The sequence below is a fragment of the Cebidichthys violaceus genome, unplaced genomic scaffold (genome assembly GCF_023349555.1).
Source record: "Cebidichthys violaceus isolate CVI_PGR_0920_01 unplaced genomic scaffold, fCebVio1.0.p SCAF_19, whole genome shotgun sequence".
Classification (NCBI taxonomy): domain Eukaryota; kingdom Metazoa; phylum Chordata; class Actinopteri; order Perciformes; family Stichaeidae; genus Cebidichthys; species Cebidichthys violaceus.
In genome coordinates this window covers 10454618-10481948 of record NW_027176361.1, presented here as the reverse complement: position 1 = coordinate 10481948, position 27331 = coordinate 10454618, and the positions used below count along the sequence as shown (strand labels likewise).

At 42.4% G+C, this 27331-nt stretch overlaps 1 protein-coding gene across 14 annotated transcripts in view; it reads right to left on the bottom strand.

Moving 5' to 3' along the window:
- nrxn2b (neurexin 2b) overlaps positions 1 to 27331 on the bottom strand; it is a 645600-nt gene that overhangs the window by 417309 nt on the left and 200960 nt on the right. The window lies entirely within an intron of this gene.

The following is a 27331-nucleotide window of genomic DNA, read 5'->3' as shown; positions in this document are numbered from 1 at the left end:
GTGTAGGATTTGGCGGCATGTAGTGGTGAGGTTGTAGATTGCAACTGAAACTTCTACCGTGTAACAAGCATGTAGGGGAACTCCGTGTCTGATGGGAAAACATGAAAGGCCTCATCTACATGGTGGCTGGCTTTGTAAAGACTACACGCTCTGCATGTATAAACAGATCCTTATAAGGTCACGGAAACACAATACTTATTTTTTTTAGGTGATTATACATCAACTCTTGGACCCTGGGCCTATTTGTAGGCCTCTGCTTGAAAATTGCATAGCCATACTAAAATAAGCATAGTTTTGGAACAAAGAGCTGTAATTGTATAGTTTTGGTGTTATAATAAAGGGAACACTTGTGAGATTTGTTCAGATGTGTAATTATCAGTATATATATATGTTACTGGATAAGAGTAAATTAAGATGGCACACAGCACAAATTGAAAATTCTAATTTCCGCCTAAAAAAAAAAAAGCTATTTATTTTAGGAATGATGTAGCTGCAAGCTTTAAACCTCTCCCAGATCATAGCACAATATGTTAAGAGTCTCTCTGCAAAGTTTTACGTTGACAAAGTGAAGCATTCAAAAGTTAGAGAGGTTTTAGTACAGAGTGGTCAGGCGAGGTCAGCCAAAATGTAATTTTGTTCCAGCTGTTCCATTGTAATTTTAAGAATATGAGAAATATGGCTGCGATCGTCAGGTTGCGAGCGATCTTTTGAGCTAAGTGTTAGCATTGAATGAATTATCAAAAAGTTAGAGGCATAAATGTGGCGAGTGGGTCTGCCTAGGTGGCGCTATATGAATTTTGATATTTGGTAATATATACATATAGCTTTGTCTGAGTTGTGTTTGGAGTTTGTACAAACAGCTGAGATGACTCTGTAGCCCAGGAGCTGCAGTTTGAGCAGGTATGCGACATCATTATATTTGTTGCTGATGAGTCCACTTGTTTGGCATTCTGAGTGGGTACATTTTTGGATGAACGCGTGCGACACCAGCGGTGGGGTCTCCCGAGTCCAAAAAAGATATTCTACTTCTTCCGATAGATCCCCCTAAATCCTCCATCTACAAAGAGATGGAGGGGGGGGGGGGCCCCAGAGACGGCTCATGTATAGAGCCCAATATTTTGGTGAAATACCCCTGTGGTTCCTGCTTGGACCAGTTACGTTTCCCTGAGTGCAACTTGACGGAAAAACTGGAGAAAGTGATTTGCTAACTGGAGGGAGGGACCAGCATGCCATCTGCTTCCTTCCAAGCACATTTGATCTTCTGGGCACAGAACACATATGTGTGGACACATTGAAGTATTTGCAAAATAACTTACAGTCCAGAAAATGCATCGTTTGTTTTTGCTCAATTGGACAGAAATATACAGTATGTGCTATTGGGGCACTTGCTGAAACGACTGATTCTTGGTCTTTCTTTGGGAGACAGCCAAATAAGGCAATGACACTACAAACTGGCAAAAAAAGGTCTAATTACACAAATCAATCTCAAATCATCAACCACCTGAAGTGTGTGAGAAATGAAAAAAAAGAGAAGCAGGATTCAAGTTGTTGCTGTTGCAATCCAGTTAATATGCCTTGTGCTTGTACTGTACGTAGACTGGCTCCTCATCAGGCTAGACTTATCAGAGTTTGACCCCTCCCCCACCCTGTCCTTGCATTTCTAATGAAGAGAGAAGCATGCGGTGTGTAAGAGCACTCACCATACCAGCATGCTGGTATGTTTGTTGTTGGGCAGCATCATGGACAGTAATTAAGTAGCACTTTAACGATAGCGCAGCTAACAAGCAGGCCCACTAATCAAATAAATGGTCACCTGTGTGTGGAATTAATTGAGAAAAAGCTCATTGCAGTGTGGAATCTGATTTGTGTTTGTACACTGACTGGCTTTCTCTCGCGTTGTGGCTACCTGTATTCAAGCTATCTGTTTAGAGATATAGACTAAAGCTAAAATGGATCAAAGGATGAAGGCTGAGTGCAAAATATGTATTTTCTAAATAGATGTTCTTTCCCCTTTTTCCACTGTCTTCATTGAATCAACCAATGACCCGAGAAACCGAGACCCTCCACCAATATTAATGTGGTATTCAACTTTATGTATACCAAACAATGTAGAAATATTATATAAATTATGTTTCTAATTAACTTAATTGATCTAATGATTCATTCATATTTAATGCTCTGTTGAAAGGTATCATCTACACCAGGGGTATTCAATTAAAATTCCAAAAGGTCCAGATTGAGAAAATCTCCTCGAGCAAAGGTCCGGAACATTACAATAATATCTAACTTGCACTATTTAGTGCCATATGTGTGTGTATAAGTGTATAAATATAAGTGTAAAGTGTGTGTGTGTATATATATATATATATATATATATATATATATATATATATATATATATATCCAAGAAGTCTAGTAGTAGTAACGTCTCTGTGTAGTCAACAACTGTTAAATCAAATAAAGAAAGTACACATCAATTATATTTTAACAATTATTATTCTCAGTTTTCAAATTGAACTGGATGGATTATAAATAATACATATAAATAAAATAAGGGCTGGATTAAAGAATAACTGATATAACTGAAAACTTTTTAAAAATGTGCATCTTAAGAGGAAATCATTTCACCTCAGGTTGATAGCAGACCACCTCAAGGTGTCACTCAGAGAGAACCAGAACATTCTGATGTAGCTTTTCAAAATTAAAGCCCTTCAAAATGAGATGCATGAGCTAACGTCAAATCACATTCATGAGACAAAGGTGTCACTCTAATCGGAAATTAGACAAATTGTAAATTACTCACTCGAGTCAGGAAACGTGTCAGAATACCCATATTTGATTGACTGAGCTGCATCACGTGATGTGATTTACAACGCATGTAATTGGTCGGTTTGTTTCCTGGACCACTGACCCGAGTGCCGTAAAGGCTAGAAAAGCTGCGCCGGTTAAAATATAGGCGCTCCGTCAAAAAGTAATAATTCTCAATTACCCATCGGTTTTAGGTCCAGGGTCCGGATACAACGGCGTCTGGGTCCGGATCCGGACCGTGGTCCGCCTATTAGTGACCCCTGATCTGCACTGTTGAGAGACTAAGCTGGCTTGATAGCTGGAGTGCTTTGCGTTGGTCCTTTGGACCTTTAGAGGCCAGGAGAAAATAACAATGACATCAGTGTGGGAGAGAAAGATACATCAATAAATATATAACTGGGTTTGAGAAGGAAACGTATATCCAGGTACGGACACATCAAAGTCAGTATCTGGAGTGAAGTAGAGCTGAATGGTTAAACGATACCACGATGAAATAGAACGCAATTTTCAAATAGCAAAAGATGCAATAACCCAAAAATAAAAACCATAACAGTTAATAACATGTTCAATGAGGCTTTGAGGTGTCTCAATATGTTTAGAGCAGTACAGCCGTAGTCAGTGTGCTCTTTAGTTTGTGCGTTCGTTTGCAAAACTGAAACTGACTGGATTCATTTTATTTTCATAACTCTGCATGTTTTGCAGTGTCGTCTTCTTTTTTAGTTAAGTTATGATGTTTATGAGGTTTGAAGTTACACGTTCTAATATTCTACTGTGAATGTAGTGAACAAGTTCTGTACTTAGACTAATGAATGATTCTATGTATATGTACCTTAAGTATACTGATTATAGGTGACTTTAATGTAGACGTATGCTGGATTTTGGGGAACTATTATCTCATTAGTGTGTAATCACCTGGAACTGAGAATCCTTGTGTTTTCCTTAGCTGAGAATGAGCTCTTCCTGCCTACAGAGGGAGCGGGTCTACTTTACGAAGCCCAGAAGGGTCAAAACAAGACATCCTACAGAGTCGTTAACATTTATACATTACATGAAGGTCACTGCAGATCTCCCACATGCTTGTGAAACAGCCGTAACGTGACCAGCTGAGAGCAAAACCGTGCTAACGTCAGCCGCCGTCTGCCTCCTGTAGCTCCTACAGCAGTGCTAACATGGTGAGGATGATCTCTGAGCGAGTCCAATAGCATCGCCGTGGTGTTGCACTCGGTGGCTCACTCTACCAAAGTCTTACAAAGGGAGGAGTGAGCGAAGTGGCATTCAGTCGGTTCTAATCTGCAACCACACCGCCAGACGGCACCAAATCTTTTAAAATGTAAAACACCTTTCACCCTGGAAGCATTGAAATCAGTCACTACTAAATAGCTCACCAATGTCACTATAAAAATTAAAAAAAGTTATACATAACTTCTGCCCAATGAATAAGTATCCCTTCCTGGCTACGGTGTGCAGTAAATAGATTCTGAGCAACTCTTTGATCACATAAGTGGCGACATCTTTGAGAGATTTAGTCAGGTTTATGGGCAGGTTGTTCTTAATGATATACTGTAAGCAGCTGACAATGGCCAAACACGTTGTATTGGTTTGAAATGTTCCTTTGATACAGTTGACCACGCCATTTTAATTGAAATGATTAAGCATCGGGTCGGCATATCAGGAACATGTTTAGATTGTTTTCAGTCTTATCGTTTTAATAAATATGATATGCAGCCATTTCTCCTATCTGCAGGTCTATTTCTAGTTTGAACGCAGCCCTGTCAGATAAATCTGAAGCCATTATCACAGGTCCAAACCACTCCAGCGAGCACTCCTCCTCTCACTTAGGGTCGCCGTCCTGACATCTGGGCTTCATCTTAGATAACAAACTTCACTTTGACCAACAGGTGAAGTCAGTCGTTCAATTGCGCTTTCTGCAACTTCGGAATACCTCGAAAATGATATCTTTTGTATCCTGCTAACAATCTAGAAACTGTCATTCGCGCTTTCATAGCGTCCACACCTAAACTTCTGTATTCCTATCACAATCAATACAACCTGAACATTAACACCCTCAAAACCCAATAGGAGAGTCCACATAGAGCTCAGTGCAGCATCTCTACGCTGGTTACGTCGTTGAAGATGACTTTTGGAGCACGTTTGGGGTCGGACCCTGATTACTGATCACTGACTGACTTGTGAGGCTGAAGGCAGCCTGATATCCTGCTGGTTGACCTGCCAGAGGAGATCAGGCAGACTAGCTCTGCTTCTCCTTTAAAAACACATCGCTCTTAAATCAGAATTGCTTTCTCATGAATTGGTTATTCTTCCGTTTTTACTTCACTTGTTATTATTACTATATAACTTGTTTTGGAAAGGTGTGTGATAAATAAGGCTATTAGCAGTGGTAGTGGTATACAAACATACATAGCAGTTGTGTCTTTCTGTAGTAGCGTTGCAGCTCTGTTCCATAATGAAAGATTGTCTCCTACCGTTGGTTAAGATTGGATTAATAAGAAAATGGCCTCTACCAAAATTCAAAACATCTGTGTGCTTCATAAAAAAATGAGTTTTTCATCCATTTTGCACATGTCCTTTATAATCCAGTGTGCTTTTAAAAGTGTGTGTGTGTGTGTGTGTGTGTGTGTGTGTGTGTGTGTGTGTTGCACTCTGTTATAATGAAGTCATTTCAACCGGCACGCCACACATCAGGCGTTCTGTGCATCCCGGCGACCTTGAGGACGCTCGTCTGATGTATGAAACGGTACCTCTTAGTTGTTCGCTAGCGCTTGAAGCCAGTGTTTGACCAATGCTTCACAAACGCACACACACACACACACACACACACACACACACACACACACACACACACACACACACACACACACACACACACACACACACACACACACACACACACACACACACACTGATCCCCTTCTCCTAGTGCGTCTGCACATCTCTTTCCTGGACCCCAGTCCATGCTCTAATCCTCTGGACTTGATGCTGAGGCTGCAGTCTGGTAATTCACCAAATCCCCTCCTGCTACCCTCAGCCCATACCTCTCCTCTGATGTCAAGTGCTCCTTGACAGTACAAACACAACACGCTTGCACACAAACATATGCGTCCGCATAGAAAACGTGGCAAAACACGCATTAGAGCTAACATGCTGCGCGCTACATGCTACATGCGTAAGCTAAGACCCTGACAAATGCCTCACTATTTGGCGTTCTAAGCTGTCACTGTGTACAATGTTCTCTTGGCTTGCAGTAAAGAGGGACGTTTTTGTTCGGGCTTTTTGCAGTTGATGAAGTGTCAGCGTTTACAGCCTGCGTGGCTTAGGTCTGCTTCCTGCCTCTTTTTTTTCTGTAATGAGCTCCGTTTTATGTCTACATTCTCCAAACTGTCAGTGTAAAAACATCCCCATTTGATCGCTGATTTCATTAAATGGTTTGTTTTTCTTACTGGCAAAACACCAGAAGTGCTCCCTGATTTGCCATTATGAGCTCCCACAAGAACAATGTGTAATTCCAGCCTGCCACTGCAAGTGTCTGAGTGTGTCAGTCAAGAGCAAAATGTGGATGCTGAGCATTAGATACGACTTGAGACGTTTTTCTTTCCTTAAAAAAAAAAAGGGGAGGAAGATTTTTAGACAAAGATAAATGATACAAAAATGGGCAAACGGAGCGATATCTTCTCATCTTAGATAGAGCGATAGTGTTCACATGTGCATTATGATAAAACAAAGGACAGTCGTGTTTCAGTAGGGGCTATTTGTGCCGCACAAACAAACCAATTATGAGCAGATATACTGTAAGTGCTCTATAATTACTTAAATCAAAGTATTGTATTACAGTCTATCCCCGTTCACAGCGAAGCAAACTTATTACATGTTGACAGATCACTGGCATGCTCCCTGTTATGCTTTCATTCTGTTAGCTGGTTGTCATCTGTATGATAAACACATTTAATCTTTTGCTCAGTTGGACATGCCCCCCCCCCTCTGTCTCATTTGAAAACAGTTAGCAAAGGCACCTGATTGGGAAGTCACAACTCATTTTTTTAAGGACGCGTCCCACAGACTTTAGAATTGTCCGGCCAATTTGGAAGCATTGTGGGTGAACCTGAAAGTCAGGAGGAGGTGGAAGAGAGAAAGAAAGACGGAGGGAAAATGAAGCATTTGACACGGTGCGACTTGTCTATGCAGTACGGTAATACGGAGGACACTGTGAAAGCTCTCCTGGGTCTACTAAAGCAGCAGCATTCCAGTGTGCTGTGGTGCTTTGTGAGGGGTTAAGAAGGGCACTTTTTAAACGCTGGAGTGGAGCGCGATCAAGGCCGAGGCTCGGCTCCTTTGTGATTGGAGCGCTTGTTCTGTCGGATGCGATCGGTCTGATGCCGCGAAGCTCTACCCGAGTTAATGGTCCGCGCTTACTGTTGCCAAGCCCTGTTGCTTGATTCAATTATGCACTTAGTATTAGTATTAGTTGATTAATCTACCAATTAATTGGTTGGGTCAAAGTGATTGTAGCTGAGACTGTAACAGCTGATTTAAAATGTGGCGGTGGGATTATTGAATATTCCTTGATGTGGTGCTCCAGACAGAAGCTCCCTGATGTCGGCATGCTAATAACACACTGCATGTATTCATCACAACAAGACCAATAGTGTGCTAGCCTCCTGCCAGGCTGGATTCATGTTTCAGTAATGGTACTATACTATTTAAAGGCATTCCACTCATGTATTCGGCTTCAGATATGTATGTTCATAGTGTTTGTTTTTGTATTCTTGTGTTTTTCGGTCTCATTATTTTGTATGTTTTGAGGTCGATTCCAGTAATAAATGCAGCTTTTACTTCTAATAAGGTGTAGAATAATTTGCCTGAATTCCAGGCATCTTGAGGTTCACTAATCGGTTTTAGCCACAGTCTAATGCCATTGTTTTAATTTGGCCAAACATAAGCAGTTAATGCTTCAGAGTTTATATAATGGAACGCTTCGTCGCACCTTTAATCTTTCACCGCTTCAGCGGAGGCGCCGAGCTTCTCCCGGTGTGAAGCGTCGCAGCATGAATGTAAAGCAGCTAGAGGCCTGGCAAACAGGAAGTACACACAGATTGTTGTTGTGCCGAGGTTTTAACTCAGTATGTGTAGTTTTTAGCGAACGCTGACGTCCAATCACAACGTCTAAACGTTAGAGCCATGATCAATATTGTTTTAATATTCCTTCCTTTTGATTTCCTTGATTCACTTGAAATTGCCTAAAACATAGAGAAGTCTAGTTTGAAGCCAAGCAATGAAAAGTGAAAGGCCTTTGTGTTAAAGTTCATTGACCCTGTCAGACACATTCTGATTGGGAGCCCATGACGACACTTGAAACGCTGTTTAAACTGGTAAATGTTGAAAAAAAAAAAAAGGATAGTTTTTAGGTCGTTTTCACAACAGTTGTAAACCCATGAGACCCATTCGACCATTTGATGGAACTGAACCATTACGACACGTCGTTTTGAAGAGCAAGTGAGCAGGAGAGAAGAAGACTGGCAGGTCTAGAAAAAGCTAATGGTACAAAAGCCTGATGAGCTTATCCTGAAGCCAAAAAGATGGGATGGATGTGGGGGGGGGGTGGAGGTGCAGAACCTGAATAATTAATGAGTGGATGCAGGGCAGGATTTATAGGATAAGTGTAGCAGAGAAGGCATCGACCCAAATGTCCTCAACTTGCACAAAGCACAGGAAAAAAAAGCAAACCTGTCGTCACTGCAGCAGAAAAAGGGTTCGCATTGAAATCCATTCACCCACTGTGGGTGTTTCAGGACACAGTTCAAGTGAATAGTTACCTCTGTTGGAGATCTCCAGTGTTAAACGCTCAAAGTCAATTTGGCTACACCTACTGGAGGCTCCTAATTAACTCATAGGAGTTAGGCTATTGTTTTAAATGCGTGTTATTTCCTTTGTTATGCACACATTGTTAGTGCTTATGTGTTCCTATTAAGATCCTGGTGGTCTTCTATTAATGTTTAGTCCACACTGTAGTCATGCAGTGTATCATATAAAGACACAGTTGATGAAGTGGAATGAGATTGATCCGATAAACAGTGTTGTTCTTATAAGTAAGACTACAATCCATCAGTAAGAGCAGGTGGTCACTGGGCTGTTCTTTGATAAATGGATGATAAACTCAAAGCGGGCGTTTGGCGTCGTCCCTCTAAAACCACAATAAGCCGGTTTCCTCTGGTGAATTCGGACCATTCTGGTAAGTAAATTAGCATCGATGTCCATTCATCATTTTTGCTTGACAAACAACCAAGCTGCATCCTCCCCTCTGAACACAGATAACCTATTCCCCATGGATCATTTATAAAAGCAGGCTTAGTGTAAGGAGATGATTAACTATACTGAATAGAGACGGGGTTAGAACAAATGTCACGTCAGTAATTTTACACTTCAACTTGTTCTTCATTTGTTTCTGAGAAGACTAATAAAGGTCGCAGCTTAATGTTCTACGGCCTTGAACTGTTTTTGAGCTTCATCACAGCCATGATGACATTTCTCTTGAGGAGACTCAGGGGCAGAGGCTGAGATCACATGACCTCTCCTGGACTCAGATTATCACTTTATTTATAAGACGTTATGAATATATTACGTAGATAAGCCCTGCATTGATGTCTCACAGCAGGACCTTAATTAACTTCATCATTAATGCTTTCTCCATTGAAGCTGGGAATGAACCATTTCTAGCGGTGCAGGTCCATAATTGCTTATGATACTATATATGAATATGAATTAGGCAAAATGGAGTCAAACTGGATGGCCGAAGGGACAGCGAGACAAACGCAGATTAATAGATACAAAGAGGAAAGTCAGAGGGAAAGATTAGTGTACAAATACACAGAGATTAGAGGAGCGCTGCCTCTTCACTGTTTTACTCTAAATTTCCTCAGGAGGGCATTGTTGTAAAAATCAATACACACACACACACACACACACACACACACACACACACACACACACACACACACACACACACACACACAGGCACGTTGAGAGTGGTGGAGGAGGAACAAGCCTGCTACCTGTGGAAGCAGGCTTGTTCCTGGCGTCGGCACGAGCTCCGAATGGAAGTCGTTTTTTTTATCTTAAAGGAACAAGATTAGTGCAAAATGGGATTTATTAGAGAGCACCATCGATGTTGACAGCGCCGTCACAACTGCGAGCTCAGATCTCAGAGCTCATAGACTATTCTGTTTGCACATAGTGTCACAGGCACACTAATGTGCGCTGCGATTCCGCTTTTCTTTATCTTTAAAAGCACTTAGTAAATCAGAGGAATGAAAAAGAATTGCAAACTGGCTGTGGGAATTGAACAATGGGAGTGCGAACAGACAAACAGCGATGACACTGTACTCACGTCTGTGCCGTTAGCCGCATGACAACGTTTGAGCACTTCTACATGGTAGGATGAGGCCAGTGGCTTCATGTGACGACGTCACGTCCCCCTCCTCGTCCCCCGTCCCACCACCAGTCCTCATTATATCCTCGTCCCCTTGTGTCACGGAGAAAACCAGCTTTTTGATCTGTAATTTGATACTTCTTGTGTGATGTCAGCTAAGAAGGCGACCGTCAGGGTTGGCCCTGCGTCTCGCTGACATTTGGAGCAGCAGTCATTAGTTATGCACTTGATCAGAGTCCCCCCCCCCCCCCCCCCCCCCCCCCCGTCTACCTGCTCCATGGATTGCAGTTTCAAACAAGGGGATCTAATGTTATTCCGCTTGCCTCATTGACTCTGCTTGTATGCTCTGGCGAGCACAAAACCACCCACTGTACTGTGAATTCTCAAAATTAGCGAGAAGAAAAATTGAGGTGGAGAATTTTGCGCCTGGTGTAAAATGTTTCAGAAGGCTGCGACGACCTCTTACCAGCTTTGCTTTTCATTTGCCAGGAAGAAAACGCCGCACAGCAAGTATTGTCTTACATTTTGAAATTGCCTTTTTTTTTATTTTTGTTTTTTTTATTCAACGACACAAAAGGTAAAAAGATGTCATTCAGTGTCTGATTTATGCATGCACTTAGCAATTGTACCTGTGACAAAAGCAGTGCAACGCAGGACTGATTGTGAAGCCTTCTTCTTAAAAGGAAACCTGTTACTTCACAGTAACCTTGCTAAGGATTCTTATCGTCTGGCTCATTCGACAACTTCACTTGATGCAGAGAGCGCACAGCACATTCACTGAAAGCACGGCAGACAGTTGGCACGGGCTTCTTTATCTTAACTAGGGGGAATTATTGTGGTTCACCGAGCCTCAGTAATATGTTAAAACCTTTGACTACACACATCATCTGCCCAATTAAGCCCATTTGGAGATAAAGATAGGTGGCTTTGATCCGTCTAGGTCAGTGTGAGTCATTTCTCAAAATGTTTGGAGAGGAATTAAAAACTGGGAAAGGTCACGACCTGCAAAAACACAGAGACCACATTTACATAATACCATTAGACGCTGCACACACACACATCCACTCTCCAGTAGCCTCCATATTTTAAGGTTTGTTCAGATTTAATAGATATTGTTAAGATGTTTTATTAAATAAATGCTCAGGCATTGAGCTTATTGTTTTATATTTCTGATATTTAGGAGTAATACTGAAGTCTTATGATAATATTAACTTGTCTTCCTTTTATGCTCGTTCATCAAAAGAACCTTAGCAGGCCTTTCAACACATATTTGAATATTACATTATTGATTCCTAGTCGAGTCACTGCTTATACCAGTCGGTCAATGAATACAATACCCGCTACCTACTCAGATTCCATTATATTAATTAAATATTAATGTTCACACATCAACGTTTAAAATGTCAAATGTATTCCGCCGACAGTGCAGTTGGCAAATATTAGCACTTTCACAAGCAAGGGTCAATTAGAGACAATCGTTAGCCCCATCTAACACATGCACCGTCCCCCTACCTTCACTACATCTCATTATCAAGACGACATGCAGTGGGGGATTACGGGGGTGGGTGGGGGTGGGGGGGGGCATGCTTTCAAAGAGTGTGAATGTCTACTAATTGGCCATATGACTGAAACACTCCAGAGGGAAGGACAGAGCGCAGTCACAGTACGCTACATGATGGGATGTACGACTGCAGTTGTCAGCTGAAGCCCCACCTGGCCTGTAATCTCCCTCTCGTTAATGTGTGGTTGGAACATGTCAGCGTGGAGGAGTGTCATTACGTCCGCTTTGACGGTACATCTGGAACGCTGCCTGGGTGCAATGTCAGAAAGAAACGAGTCACTATGTAACGCAGGAATTGTGTAACGCCGCATTAATTAACGGAGCAATTAACGTCAATTAACGTCTTTTATGAGCCTTTGGGAAGGTTTATGTTTCCCTTCAAGGAATTAAAGTTAGTCCTCCTACAGAGCAAGGAGTCCACCACTGCACTATCCACGATCTACTGCAAAGCTCCTCTTCATGCAGCAGAGGTTGAAACCAGTGTTTCCACTCAGCTATTACCTGCAGCTCTTATTTTTTAATTTGCTTAAATGACGAAGATTGAGAAGAAAGTTACACTGGCGAGAATCAAAAGTGAGGCATATGGCATGGTGAAAGTTAATTCATATTTAAACACTAAAGCTAAAGTTGAATCAAAAGGCAGAGAAGTGATGCCGCCGCCCCCCCCCCCCCGTAGAAGCAGTCACAGTCCTTGTAATAGTTGTGTCTTTTGTTGCTCTATTCGGTCAATAATGCTCGGGCAAATATCCGTCTCTTCATTAGTAGGAATGAGATGGTTCTAGATGGTTGGAAACAGAACCGGGCTCTGAGCTGGCAGCCATCTGTAACAACCAGTTGGGTTAAAGCAGAGGGTGGGTTACTGCCGAAATAAATGCGAGCAAGCATAGCTTTTAATTTGGTGACACGTCGATTGCTCCTCTAGCTTCATCGTCAGGCCAACCCATCATGTTTCTTTCTTATAGCAGTGGTTAACTAACTTCTTTCAGTTCCCCCTGTGAGGCACTCCTCACCCATCATGCCTCTGGGCGCCTGACACACCGGCTCTAGGAGGGAGACATTCTGCTTGATTTGAACATTAGTTTTATCCTTCTTTTTTTGTTGGAAAGGTGCTTTTCTTGCTACATTTGTTGATTGCATGGTTGCAGGGAGGGGGTTTTCAATGAAAGCATGAAAGTTAAAGGTCTGAGTCCGTCATTTGAACTAGAGATACCAGCTGTGCTCTCTCAAAGATATCTATTTTAGGTAAATAGAGCTAAACATAAAATATGGACACAGACGGGCAAGTCTAATAGAAGCCAGGCCTCTTTCTCTCTCACTAGGAGGAGACGTCTCTCTGCGCTGGTGAGGCCCTCTACCATTTTAAATCCTCACATATCTTAATAATGTTCTCTCCCTCTTCCAAATCCCCTTATTCAATTATGGCAGCCTCTAATACATGTGTCAACATGTTTCATTAGTCCGTCCTCCTCTTCCAGCAAAGAGATTAGCTCCCCCTTCTTCTTTTTTTATTTACTAAATGCAGAAATATAATTTTCTCCAGGACAGAGGGAGAGAAACTGTGAAAGAGAGTGATTATTTTTTGCTCATTACATTTCATTCTAGTCGGCTGGCCAGCGCTGCTTTTTTTTTTTTTTTTTCTTCTTCCTGAAAAGACTATTAAATATGCTGCCTAGAATTTACTTATTCAGCTTTCAATTTTGCTGCAGTCTACATTTAAATGCTTTGAGAACATTAGAGGGAGTGTGGTACTAGAGCGTGGTTTTAACTCTTGGCTCTCTAACCCCGTCGCCCCGAAATGCTTTTATCACGGAGCGAGTATTCATGAGCTTTATGCAATCGAACAATGCTTAAACTGTCGAAATAGGAGATGAAGCAAGACTGCTTCATCTCGGCAAGTGTGTGTGACTGTGTGTGTGTGTGTGTGTATCATAGAAGGGGATGATTAATTCCATGAGAGTATGACCCCTTTGATGTTCCTCGTGGTAATTGTTGGGAGTTCCTGGTCCCTCAAGGGGTTCACAGCAGCTTCTGTATCGCAGATTTGAGTCGGAGAGAGCAGAGGCCGTGTGTAGGCAGGGACTAGATGAGACGTTACAGAGCGTGCATGCTCTGCGGATTTCTCCCGGTGACACCGACATTGCAGAGACAGCAGTGGAAAGCAAGGGCTCACTGGTCATTATCATTCTACTCCTGTTACACTCATCTCCTGATGGGCCTCATCTCTCCATTCCCCCTCCTTCCCCGTCGTCCCTTCTCCATTTCACCATATCCCTGTCTTCATCAGTCCCCCCCCCGTCTTGACTTTGTCTCTCTGGGAAGCAGACGAGCACAGAGAAAGTGAGACAGTCGGAAACACGGAGCGATAGAGAGAGAAAAGAAACTGCAACAATGCTGTAATCACAGGCCTTTTGGCTTCGCTTGCAATAACAAAATGCCTTTAGTCAGCCGATAACCAGTGAAAATATGTTACAGTCTATATGCTGCTCATCCTATTTATCTTCCTAATCCCTCTTTCATTGAGTTCCCCATCCCTCACTTTCTCTTCTGGTCTGTAAATATAACAATTACACTCTTCCCTTCGTCTTCCTCAGGACTCTAAGCCTTTGTTTTCATCCTTTTCTTTCCTCCCATGTCTTTACTTGCTCATCGGAACAACCTCACTCTCCCACTTCCATACTTCTCCCTCCAACCTCCTGCATCCCTCCTCCCCCATCGTATTTCCCTCCCGCTCCGTCTCGCCCCCGGTGACCTTAATTACAACATGTAAAAACCTGACCTGGATCCAATTTCCAGCCTCCGACCACACAGCCCCAAGATTAATGCCCCACGGGCCAAATTCAATTAAGCTCCATTCTAAATAGGGAAAACAAATGTTATAAAAAGAGGACGGAACAATAGGGTCACTCCACTGCATCTTGGAGAAAAACATTGGGGTTAAAGGTTCAGGCATTTAAAGAAGAAGGGAGCAGCGGCGACGGATAACGAATGAATGCACTGCACTGCACTGGGCATGTTGGCCCACGCTGCGCTCAAGGAGCCATTGGCCTCCATCCATCAATGAGTCGATAGCTGTCGATAGATTCGGTTTCATTTGCAACTCTGACATGAGTATCCACCCTCATTAAAGATGCATGGCACTGTTTTGTTGGAATTGCATTTGGGAAATGTTAAGTTTGTGACGCAGAATTCCATTCATGTACAACAACATAATGTATGTGGATCAACTAAATCTTTAATGCAACTGAATTATTTAAGAAGTCTAAAAAGTAAATGTATAAATTATTTTTTTTCTTTACATTCCTAGGATTATGTAACACATGCTGTATGGAGTAAATTGTGGGTCACTGAATACAGTACAGTCATTTTGAACAGCTGTGCTAGTTGTCGTGTTGTGAGTCTCTTTTAACAATGTTTTTATATTTCCATGGACTCTCGTATGTTTACATTAAGTTTGTATAGCTTTAATATGTCATACAGGTCCAAACGGATGCCAGCTTTAGGACACTATCCTTACTTCCCAGTGAGTCTTAAGTGTGGGGTTATGCACAGGAAATAAAAAAGGTAAGAGACGTCGTTCTCTTCTTGGATTTACTCATGACCCCAGGGTCACTGGACCAGAGGAAGTGGGCAGGACTCCGCTCGAAATTCCAGCCACGGGTTGTAATAGTCACTCTGACAATTTCTAGCAGAGCTAGGTGGTGTCTCATCGTACAGTTGTGACACGTCAGCGTGATAATGTTCAATATCTGGTCGGATTCAAATGCATTTAACGCCCTGCTTAAGAGTGAAATGATTACATGGCTGCATGGCTCCTGACTGCAATCTGTGGTCAAGAGGCGTCAGGATGAATACATATAGAGTTGCTGTTAAAGTCAACTTGTTAAGATGCAGATGCAAGAATCTTCTACATTTGATATGCATTCATAGATATGTTGTGGTTTCTTGGTGTTAAATCTTGGCTCCTCAATATAAGCGTTTTTTTTTAATTGGTCTACAGTCGGGCCGTAATGCTTAGTGTAATCGTGCAGAGCCTTCATGGTACAGAGCCGCTACACGGTACGCAGATTGATAGAAGTATTGCAGAACCAAAGTTCAAAAGGCCATTTTTTAGCCTCACTTAGTTACCGCCACTTAGCAAGCGGGTCGGCGTGTGACTCAATCACAAATAAAACACCGGAGGTGATTGTCTGGAAACAAGCGTGTTCCTGGTCTGCGACAACAGCAACGGAGAAAGAGTCGTGTACGAGAAAAGGAAGGTGTTGACATTGCTACACTGTTGTAGACGTGGATAGAAACGCCACGCAGATGTGACAATCAACACTCAAATGTAATTATTCCACCGTTCTAGTCATTCGTTTTGCGTCACCCGCCAACTTTACTGCGCTGGAATTCAAAATGACAGAATTGAGGGACTCAGCGTCGTCTTTGATTCAATTAAAAACATATCAAGGACTAAAAAAAAGCGGTTGGCTCAATGTCACAATTCTATGCTACTTTCCCCAAGTATTCTGTATGAACTACCGGCCCGTTTACAGTGTGTGCGTAGTTTACTTTTAAAACGGCGGTAGATCAGACCAAGCTGCGTTTGTGAAAGGAGGTCTCAAAACGATGAACACTTGTAAGATCTGAGGCTTCAAAGCCGGTTTGATCATTTGTCTTTCAGATCCAGGACGAGTTTCACAGAATCACAACGGCTGCACCTCGAATTAAAGCTCCCGTGTAAGCTGGGCGGATACACTCCCGGGCTTCTGAAGCCCCTCCCCTTCAATGCTTCCATGCTCCATATTAACATGCATGTGGGGTCAGAATATCACAAACACCTCAAAATAGTCCAGTACAATATCCTCCATTACAGTGTCAAAAAAACCTGTAACTACAGCCATCATAAAAGTAGACTTTATAGCAGAGCAGTTGGATTGAATTGCATTAGATTGTGGAGGTGCATGTAATTAAAGAGGCCATGAATATACGTGTCACTTTCAAAGGCACAGGTTTGACATTACTGATTCTGTTACACGGTGATGATTGGACACCAAAAACCCTCAACCTGCAAAGGTTGAGTGATTAGCAACCGATCAAATCCACAGATACTGTACTACATGTGTGTCTTACATTTAGAGGCTTGCTCCCTCCAGTGCATACTGTGTTCTATTAGCAACTTTGAACATCTGACTAGTTTAGCACCAGCTGCCACTCAGCTCTCGGTGCTCGCTGGAATATGTGGGTAATAAGCTCATTTGCATACGCTGTGACTGAAATACTCTGCATGAAGACCGAAAACAGGCGGGAACAGCGAGTCCGGCTCCGTCCAAAGGACACTAAATGGAGCGCTCGCTGATTATCCTGTCATGTCTTGTTTGTATTAATCCACGCAAATACAAAGTTAAAATGCTGTGGTGTTATGGGAGTTTATTTGCTGTGCAATATTTGTTATCTGGGAAGGATTCGCTGGAAACCTCAGTAATGACAGAAAGTGTTTCATTAGACCGGTTCCTCAGACAGCGCATCAAGGATCCGTGATAGGGTTTTATGTTTATGTTTTATTCAACAGTGATATAAGCCACCTATTGTTCAAAAGTGCAGCTTTGACAGGTTTTGACTTGTACACCTCGGACGACATCGGTGTCGTGGAAGAGCGAGAGTTCTGTCTGCTCCGTCAGCGATGCTAGCTGGGTGAGCATCGGGGAAGTGCGAAGCGGTTCGGAAAGAGAGTCGGCACCTCCACGTCCGAGGCCACGGCTTCTCTATTGAAAGAGATGGATTCTCCCCTTCTGGTGTGGAGTTAGCCACCGCTCCATGTGAGGGAGCTCAAGTATCTCAGGGCGTTATTCACCAGGTAAACGAGGTCAAACGGAGCGTGAGACGGTCAGGCTGCTCGGCGCGGCTTCAGCAGTGCTGCGGACGCTGGTGCAGCAGATCATGAAACTCACAGTCCGTACACGGAACTTTTAGAGATCCCTTTTCGCTGCCGAAAACTAATTGCTGACCATTGATGATCCATATTGTTGTTTGATGATAGCAGATGGTCGACAAGGCTCCAGACTAATTAATTTTGGCACCGTCCAAAATATAATTTCAACCACTCTGAAGTCTGAAAACCAAAAATATAAATCAAAAGTTATGAATGTTTTCCTTTGACTTAGTGGTTTTATTCCACCTCATAAAAACACATAATTCAAATAAGGAAATAAGACTATCTTTATCAATTAAAACAAATCTTCTCATTAGTAGTTTTAATGTATTATAAGCTGCTTAGAGATAGGGTTAAACAGCTCATAATTCATCTCTCGTATCTATTTTATATTGCTGTGAAAATATCTCCTTATGATATCGTCATAATTTAACTTCGCCCAATCCTCATTTTCACTGAACAGAGCCTGAAGGCATCATAAGGTAACCTGTCAATCTAAACACGGTTCAGTTGTTTACAATGTAACATTATAAGAGATCGGCGACTGAAAAGCATATATGATGTCCTGATTTCATGTTTTACTGAATATTGGTAGCTAACAGTAAAACTGGATTTCACACTGCGGTGGTTAACATTAAACTGTGTAATTAATCTGCCTACCGCTGCGGTGAACGGGGAGCTAAGCCGGAAGGCAAAGCCCTCAATTTAACAACCCGTCTCCGTTCTGACCCTCACCTGCGGTCACACGAGCGTCGGGTAGTGACTGAATGAATGAGATCACGGACACAAGAGGCTGGATTGAGCTTCCTTCGTAGGGCGAGTGGACTCAGCCTTAGAGAGAGGGTGAGGAACCTGGAGCAGAGCTACATCCTGTCTGTGAACACCACCTTTAGACACACATGTGTGTGTGTGTATATATATATATATATATATATATATATATATATATATATATATATATATATATATATATATATATATGCCATGGCTCAGGTCCACTGATGCATTTCACTTTTAACTTTCAAATGTTTTGCTGCTCTAAAGGTTGTTGTTAGACTGCTGGATCTGTATTCCCACAATGCATCTAACCGATGGGAGCCTCTTTTTTTTCCTCCCTGATCCTCTTCATTTTGCGCTGCTTTGTCAAGCTGTAATGAAGTCAGACTTCTAACATTATGATTCTGCACTTCTTTTGATATGCTCGCGCGTGGTTCATCTTTCTTTTCGGCTATGTTGCATGAGCCATTTAGTTTTTTTGCTGGCATTGTTCTTGGAAACCGTATTATGAATGATTTTTATCTCAAAAGGGGAACAAAACAAAGTCAAATGCATTTAACAAAAGAGCACTTGGATTGGAGTTTTTTCATTGGTCAGACACACACACACACACACACACACCAGACGGATAGTGTGTGGTTTAAAAGTGTAAAAGAGAACAGCTATAGTAAGAGAATTTGTTGTGTGTGTCTATATGTGTGAGAAGCAATGTGCATCCATTCCCTTGTAAAGTGGGAGTCCGCTGTGTGTATGATGTGCCCTGTCAGTTTCTCTAAGTGAGCCTGCCAATAGTGAGGCGTGACTAGCCTGGGAAACACAATGCGGGCCTCCGATCAATCTCGGAGAGGGGTGGGGGGGTGGGGGGGGGGTGGGGGGACTGGGACTGTCACACACCTCAAACTCTGTCATTCGCTTCACCCGAGGAAACCACTGAAGGTCAAGCGGAGTAGCCTCAGTCCAGCCCCGTCAATCAGCATTAGCCTCATGATTGTGACTACGCCATTAACAGGGATCGACTCACACATCGTTAACCTCAACAACAGGATTCTGATATTACGGGTATTATTAGGTGGGCTGTGTTAATTAGACTGCAATTTCTTACGTCCTATCAGTATCATAAAGGGACTTTATTGTGTGTCTTTAAATGGCTTTAAGGGCAAGAAGAGGGACATTTGATGTGTTTTTTATTTTGGCTATGATAAAGCTCTCTTTCACATCTGCTCCATGAAGGAGGAAAGTCTGACCGTTTGAGTTTAGTACAGCGGCACTGATATGCTGTAGCCACTCTGGCCCCGTAGCCACAGATCTACTCATCCCAGGCTTTTCTCCGGATGGCTGTGGGGACTGTGTGCAGCGGATTCAGGCTGCTGTAGAGCTCCTTCCATTTTAGCCCGCTGCTGCGTCAGGAGAAATTCCTGCCTGTGTGAGGACTTCTGTCATCCCGGCCTAATGTCTCTGCAGCAGCCTCGCAGGCTTCAGGCCAGACAGTCCACCATGCCCAGGCTGCTGAGTAGGGTGAAAGAGGTCACCGAAAAATTCTGAATGATCATCCCTTGGGATGTGCAATGAGGATGACATTTTAAACTGGATGGCATCATGCTGCGTGAATGAGTTTTGCAGCACCGTATACCTGGTTTAAGACGAAAAAAGGGTTTTATTCAAAGCCTCATTTAAAGATTAATTTTGTTTCTTGTTTCGCCTAAATGTTAATCCAAGCTTTCCTTTCATGTTCCCTTTGGCTAAAGCGGGACATCAACTCTGTAGTGATGGCGTTGCTGAACTGAATTGCATGGCAATCATTTGGCAGAACTGACATTGTTTTCACAGCATAATGATAAGCTTTAATTAATAATAAGCATTGTTTGTCTGAACTCATACATACGAATACAAATAGCATTATTTTAATAATAAGTGATTGAATCATCAGTGATAGTCACCACGGTGGAGCTGTACCTCGTTTCTGCCCGTTCAAATCAGAGACAGGCGACGCCGCGAGGTGGGAGGCGTAGGGGCAACCACTCGCTGTCTGACAGAACGCTAACAGCTGGCAGAATGTGACAGGATAACTCACAGAGGGGTCCCCAACACCACAACGGACTACAGGAACATGTTGCTGAAAAGAGAATGTGAGTTTTCCTTTAACGTATGATTACGTCAGAGGAGTTATTCATTATTCAAAAGAAGATGCACTTTTTGTGTCTGGATTATGAACTATTCATGTTCACGGCACGTGCGCGGTTTCGTTTGTTGCGTGTATTATTGAAGAACAAAACATTTCTGATTGTGAATGAAAGAGGACAGAGCATCATCTGTATGTATTTTAATGTTCAGAACATGATGGATACTTTGTTAAAATATGCTATTAAGCGAACCTGATGGTGATGATTTTCTGGTGAGAATCTCTTCAGACAAATAAGGATACGCCAGGCTGGCAATGAAAAATCATACATCATATGTGAAACACAGGTTCTGCAAACCAACACAGGTTGGCGATCAACAAAAAATAGATTGTTGTTGTTTTGTTTTTTTTGGGGGTTTTTTGGGGGGGGATTTTGCACTAAATATCAGTAATCTAAGATTAAAACCAGCTAATAGTCTCCAATGTGTGGTGTCTCCCTACAGTTAATGAATGCATCTTACATAATATTTGGAATATGAAGCCCAAATAACCCATGATAGACTTAATACAGTACTAGTGAAGTCACACAAGCTTGTGACAACCTTGATTAAAATGTCACATATCAGTTGAGATGAAGTGAAGTGAATTGACAAGTCGGGACGTCCTGATCCAATCTCAAAGATCGGTATTGGCTTTATTGTTGCCCAGCAACGATCACAGCCGTGGTCAACTCAACCCTCCGCCGTCCGTCTCTCCTCCACTCCGCTGAGCTCCGTTAGTGTGTGTGTGTGTGTGTGTGTGTGTGAGCAGCCAAACACCACGCACCATAAACGCACACGAATGCAGTATGAGAGAGTTCATTAATGTTATCTAACTTATTTATGCACACTTGTTTCCTTTCAGCTCAGTGTGTGAGTCTCGTGTGTGTGATGTGCTGTGAACAGCACAGGCAGACGCTAGAGGAGAGCTCATGACACGTCATTGAAGTAACTCAAAGGCTGCACCGAAGCAAGCGGAAAAAAATAGAGGACACGTTTTATTAAGAGGGAGAGAAGGTTTCCTCGATGCAGCGACAAGGCCAAAAAAAGATTAGAGAGGGTTTGTCATTTTGTAAAAGATGTGACATAAACATGGAGGATCAGGACTCAAGGCAGATAGTCAATACTAAATGACTCGGACTGGGGACAGAAAAGCGCGAACGGAACAGTGTTTGACTAGTTATAATATGTTAAATGAATCTAATGCCGACGTCAACTATATAATTGAAGGCAAGTAGTGGTCTGACAAAATGATACAGGATGTGTAAGAAAACAAAGCAAGCAGTGCGAGTTCTGCGGCTTCACAGCGAGCTTCACCGCACTCGGCGGCACATGGACTCTGTGAGCTGCCCTTAGTGAGCGCAGACAGAGATGGCCATCTTGACCTGGACCTAGTCCATTACATTCGAGGTTAGATACTGATCGGGCTGCATATTCCCTTCATTTTCCCCCGCAGTATCTCCAAGGAGATCTACATTAAACCTGCCCAGAAGACAATCTCCCAGGGCCCGGTTAATTTGATTCCCAGTATGTGTCGCGTACGACCTCTCCTAAAAAAAAGGGCGTTGGTGTCGGTGGGGGACTCCATCCACATAGATACCAAATGCTCCATGTTTTAAAAGCATCCGCAATTCCAAAGCCACGGGGCCGGAAATGTTGGCAATTTAGAGCGATTAACTTGCACTTTTTTTTTTTTTCTTTCCTATTATTAGAAACGGCAGTTTTAATTATTCAAGGGCTCCTTTAATTAGTTTGTTAAAAGCTGAAACAGCTTCAGGGCCGCTGTTTAGAGAGGCAAGTGAACAGTTTGGAGACTGTTCTACAAAGGAAGAGGCTACATCTACATTAGCTTTCAGAACGGTAAACAGTGCACAATGAAGTGGACAGTCGCTGTTCATTCATTGAGTTTCATGAGACTGATGCTACTACATACACACTGGACTGTTACTGTCCACTGTTGAACCGTAAGTTATTATTAAGTTGTGCATCATGACCAACGTAATGTTATATACAAAGCTGTAGTTAGTGTGCCGCAGGAATGGAGAGACAACCTATTGTTGACATTGATGTATACATTACAATATGTCCGTTCCATATAACAACGATAACCATATTCCAAACTATTTGGATGGCTTTGCAGTCCATGTCTTTACATTTCAAATGATAAAATATAGACATGACGTATTTGGATTATGCATATGTGTGCACATCCCTTAGGGACTGCCCTGCCTGGTCTCGGACTAGAGAAGCTCTTTTGGAAGTGCTTCTGTATAATAACAGGTTTTTTCTTTGAAACACATTATGCATGGGGTGTCAAGGGGTGTGCAAAAGTTGACTTAGCACTGTTCTGTTCAGGGAAGAAAATAAGTCCCAGTGACGCAATAAGTACATGTTTTGGCTAATAACTCCACCCCTAACAGTTAGGAGTTATTTACTACTAGTTAGATGGATCTCCTTTTTTCAGATGGATACATAAAAAGCGGTCAGACAACGATGGAACGCAATAACAGCGTCTTCTGACCAAAGTCGATATATTTGTATAAGCAAAATATAAATCTATTTTCTTTCAATACTATCAGAAATTGAGATCTTCTCTATTTAAAACTTTCAACTAAATACTAGGAAGTATTTTTGAATCAATTTAATGCATTTGTTTTGTTGTCTTGGTCTGTTTCTCCACTGACTGGCTGAGGTTAAGTCAAGACTCATATCTCAGAGTGTGCAGTAAGGCTTACTGGTGGGGAGAACAGTGCGTTAAGCCTGATAATGCCTTTTTTTTGCATTTGTCAATTGAAATGATGATGAAATGACATGTTCTGTAAATGTGAACATAAAGGGTGATGTCGGTCATTTACGTTGGATAGTGATGAATATTGTGCAGAGATTCCCTGTTTAAATGGTGATGGCCGTTCTATGGTTAAACGTAATCGGCTGCTTTCCAAGCGTGCGTCTCGACGTGTGGGGCTGGCAGCAGTCTTCCAGACAGGCAGATAGAGATCAGCAGTGACTGAGGCCTGGGGTCTGTCCTTCCTACAGCTGTGAAGGACAGCCTTGGGTTTGAGAAGAGACTGACATTGATTTTCTTGGCCTGGTTATGTGACGGCTGAGGCCCCCGCCTCTGATCGTTAACATTGACCAAAAGCCTTTTTTTTCTGTGTGTTGGAAACATGTCTGTCCTGACACATGCACACACACACACACACACACACACACACACACACACACAGATTTTTAGGAAAGTTAATGCCTGGGAAGCCGAGAGGTGACTGAATCCTAAAATCAGCTAATTCGCTAACATGTCACACGTTCTTGCCTTTGCCAAATAGGTTTATTGATTTTTCTCTCCTTTAAGATGTTTTTGGTCTGTCCATTGGGAACAAACGCCGTATTCATTCTGGCTACAGGCTGATCAATACAAATGGCTTGCAAGACATTGTTTGATGAAACTTGCATGAGCAGCTACTTTACTCTGAACTCTGATAATATAGTATTCATCCCCCAGGTTATTAGGCTAGTGTGTGTATGTAGGTATCCTGTATTTAATTAGAATGGGATGAGAAAACATAATAAAAGAAATACATATTGCTGTCCGTACAGTAGTTGCTTTATGTTATTTCCTCACAGAATTATTCATTACACCTCCCATAAATGCCCGTGACCCATTTGGAGTTTTTGTCTTTCATGTATTACATCAGTGGTTCTCGACTGGTCTGGCTGCAGGACCCACCATCACCCCTTAATGACAAGCCGCGACCCTAATTAGCACATGAAAACAAACTTCATGGGTGCTCTTCTATACTGTGAAATGGCGGGTGTGTATTAGCATTACAAGGCATTAACGCCAAATACTGTGAAGGAGTGTGAATAACTCTGCTGCATAAATAAAATCCCCTTCAAAATAAAAGCACAAGTTGGTATTTGTGGGGGTTTTTCCAGGCAAAGGCCCGCGACCCACTGAAAACGGGGTCGTGGGGTTGCCCGTGATAGACCCGTGATAGACCTGTGATAGACCCGTGATAGACCTGTGATAGACCGGGGTGGCAGTCAGTGACGTGCACAGATCAGCTGTTCATGTGATAGATTCGATTTAGTCCCTACAACTTTTGCTCTGACCTTAACTTCCACAATCTCAACCTTCTCACTATGCCTTTGCGAAATAAGATAAAGTACAATTTTAAAAAAAGTTACGGAATTTCCAGTTTCAGCATCCTTTCAAGTTTAGCGCCTGCTGCTGCTGGTGGAGGGGGGGGGGGCAGGGACAGACAGACATCTATGCCCTGGACGTGGTGCATCGGAGCATGAGCGTCTGATGTCGAGATCAGTGCGTGTCTCAGGGGAGATGACGGGAGACGGATAGATGCTCTAATGTCAGATCTCCCATTCTTCTGGTACGTTCCATTTCCTTTGTGTGCTCATCTTGCTACAAGCGAGTGGCTGAAGTAATCAGTCCGCCCAGTTTGGGATGGACAGCAGGCAAAGATCAGAGTGAACTGGCAGCAGGTTGTGGGAGATCTTATGTGGAGGGAGAGCATAAAGGCTGCATAGATATGAAGAGATTCAAGTCATAATTCTTCTGCTGGTAAAATGAATGTCTGCTGGGGACAGAGGTATATATTACACCTTTGGGTTAAGCCTTGTAGGAGCAATGACTGCTTCAGATCTTGGCTTGGATTTTTTTCTCAATTTTCATATTCTTAAATCCCCGAGTAACAAACTGACCTCAGTGTACCAGTGTGTGCCTTAACAAAAGCAATATTCCACTATTCTTTAGGCTTGTGCCACTTAATCTGACTATTATTTTCCTGATAAATAAATGAAGCTTTCGGCTTTTTTATAAAACATTAAAAATATATATTTTTTAAATGCCCATCGTTATTTTTTTTCAGAACCAAAGGATGCCTTGAAATGTGTTTATCTATTCAACAGTACAAAAGCCAATAAAATGAAGGCAGCAAATCCTCACATTTGACGCCAGAATCATTAAATGTTATGTATTTATGATTGAAACATTAATTAACTCATCAAACATGTTTGTAGATTTGTTTTGGTTCATTGAATAATCAATTAAGTGAAGAACACTGAATGTCTGTTATTGATAGTAAGGCCACACTGCTGTGTTATTTACCGTTTGGTGTTAATAAGCTATGTTTAATGGTTGGCATAAAACTCCCACACATTAGTACTGCATCACATCAAAGGACAGCATGGGTTTGGTGTGAGTCTTTAGGAATAGATACACTGCTACGGCGCATACGTTATGTTAATTGTCGAAAAAATGAAAACATCTTTGTTAGAACACCTTTGGAACGCTTTGATTTATTTTAAGATCTAATTTATATTCTCACTGCAAACCATTTAGCACATAGGTATGGAGGTATGGAGTCTAAAGATGGACGCCACAGTTAAATGGACTTGTACTTGTATAGCACTTTTCTAGTCTTCCGACCACTCTAAGTGCTTTAACACTACATGTCATCAGTCACCCGTTCACACTCATTCACACACCAATGACAGGGGCTTCCATGCAAAGTGCCGCCTGCCCATTAGGACTCTAACATCCATACCCGTTCACACGCCGCAGGCACAGCCTACGGGAGCAATTAGGGGTTAAGCGTCTTGCCCAAGGACACATCGACACAAACTAGCGGAGCTGGGGATCGAACCGCCGATTCCTCTAAATGAAGGACGACCCTGCTCTATCGCTGAGCCACAGTCGCCCCCAAAAGTTGACTTTGATTCTTCTGCTGCAGCCATTTAATTTCTCCACCACACTAATCACGGTTGTCTATGTAGCCTGCGATGAGAATGAACTATCGAGTACTGATTTAGCAGCGTAATGTTTCGCTTCACTTCGTGCGAAGCTAAAATCCATCAAATGAACAAACAGACCGAGGTGCCTCTGGAGGCGGTTGTCGGGTTAAGTGATTCGCTAAAAGTCGGTGTGGTCTGTTAAAACAAAGGCGAGTCTCTGTTTGAACTTACCGGTGAAACCTGAGCTTCTCCATCAATCGTTCAGCATCTTGAGATGATGGAGAAACGACTTGAGAGTGATCAGTGTTACAGAGGGAAGAGCTGAGTCGCAGAAAACGGGGTCGTGGCTCAGGTCTGCGTGAATCAAAGACTAAAGAGGACGCTAAAAGGTGAGAACAGCGACTGGCTGCTGCACTTGTTCACTTCCTTTCTCTCTTGTGAACTTTGTCCCGAGGAGGTCAGAGGCAGACAGAGGTCAGCGAATGAGGAGGACACGCAATGTTCACTTGCTTATGATTTGAAAAGCATCTTTGAAAAATATTTCCAGAAGATGAAGAGAATAAAGTCTGAGGGACAGAGAGAGTGTGTGTGTTGTGGCAAAGATTAAACAGCTGTGGTGTAGAATGTACACAACATAGCATCAAAACACAGCAACATCAAAAGAATTCTACACACATTTTCTCATAGAAACACTGACACACACATAGTGTGGTGGTATCAGACTGAGAACGTAACCTGTAGCCCTTTGTATCAGAATGCCAAACAATGTGAATGTCAGCAGAGTGGTGAAGAGAAACTCTGCACATTCGAGAACACTTTCACCTTGAAGTGTTGGTGAATGGGAGTGTGGACACATTTCGCTTTTGTAACTTTGACCAACAAACACATTTCCAGTTGAATCAGCAGTTTGTTTGTTTTTTTACTT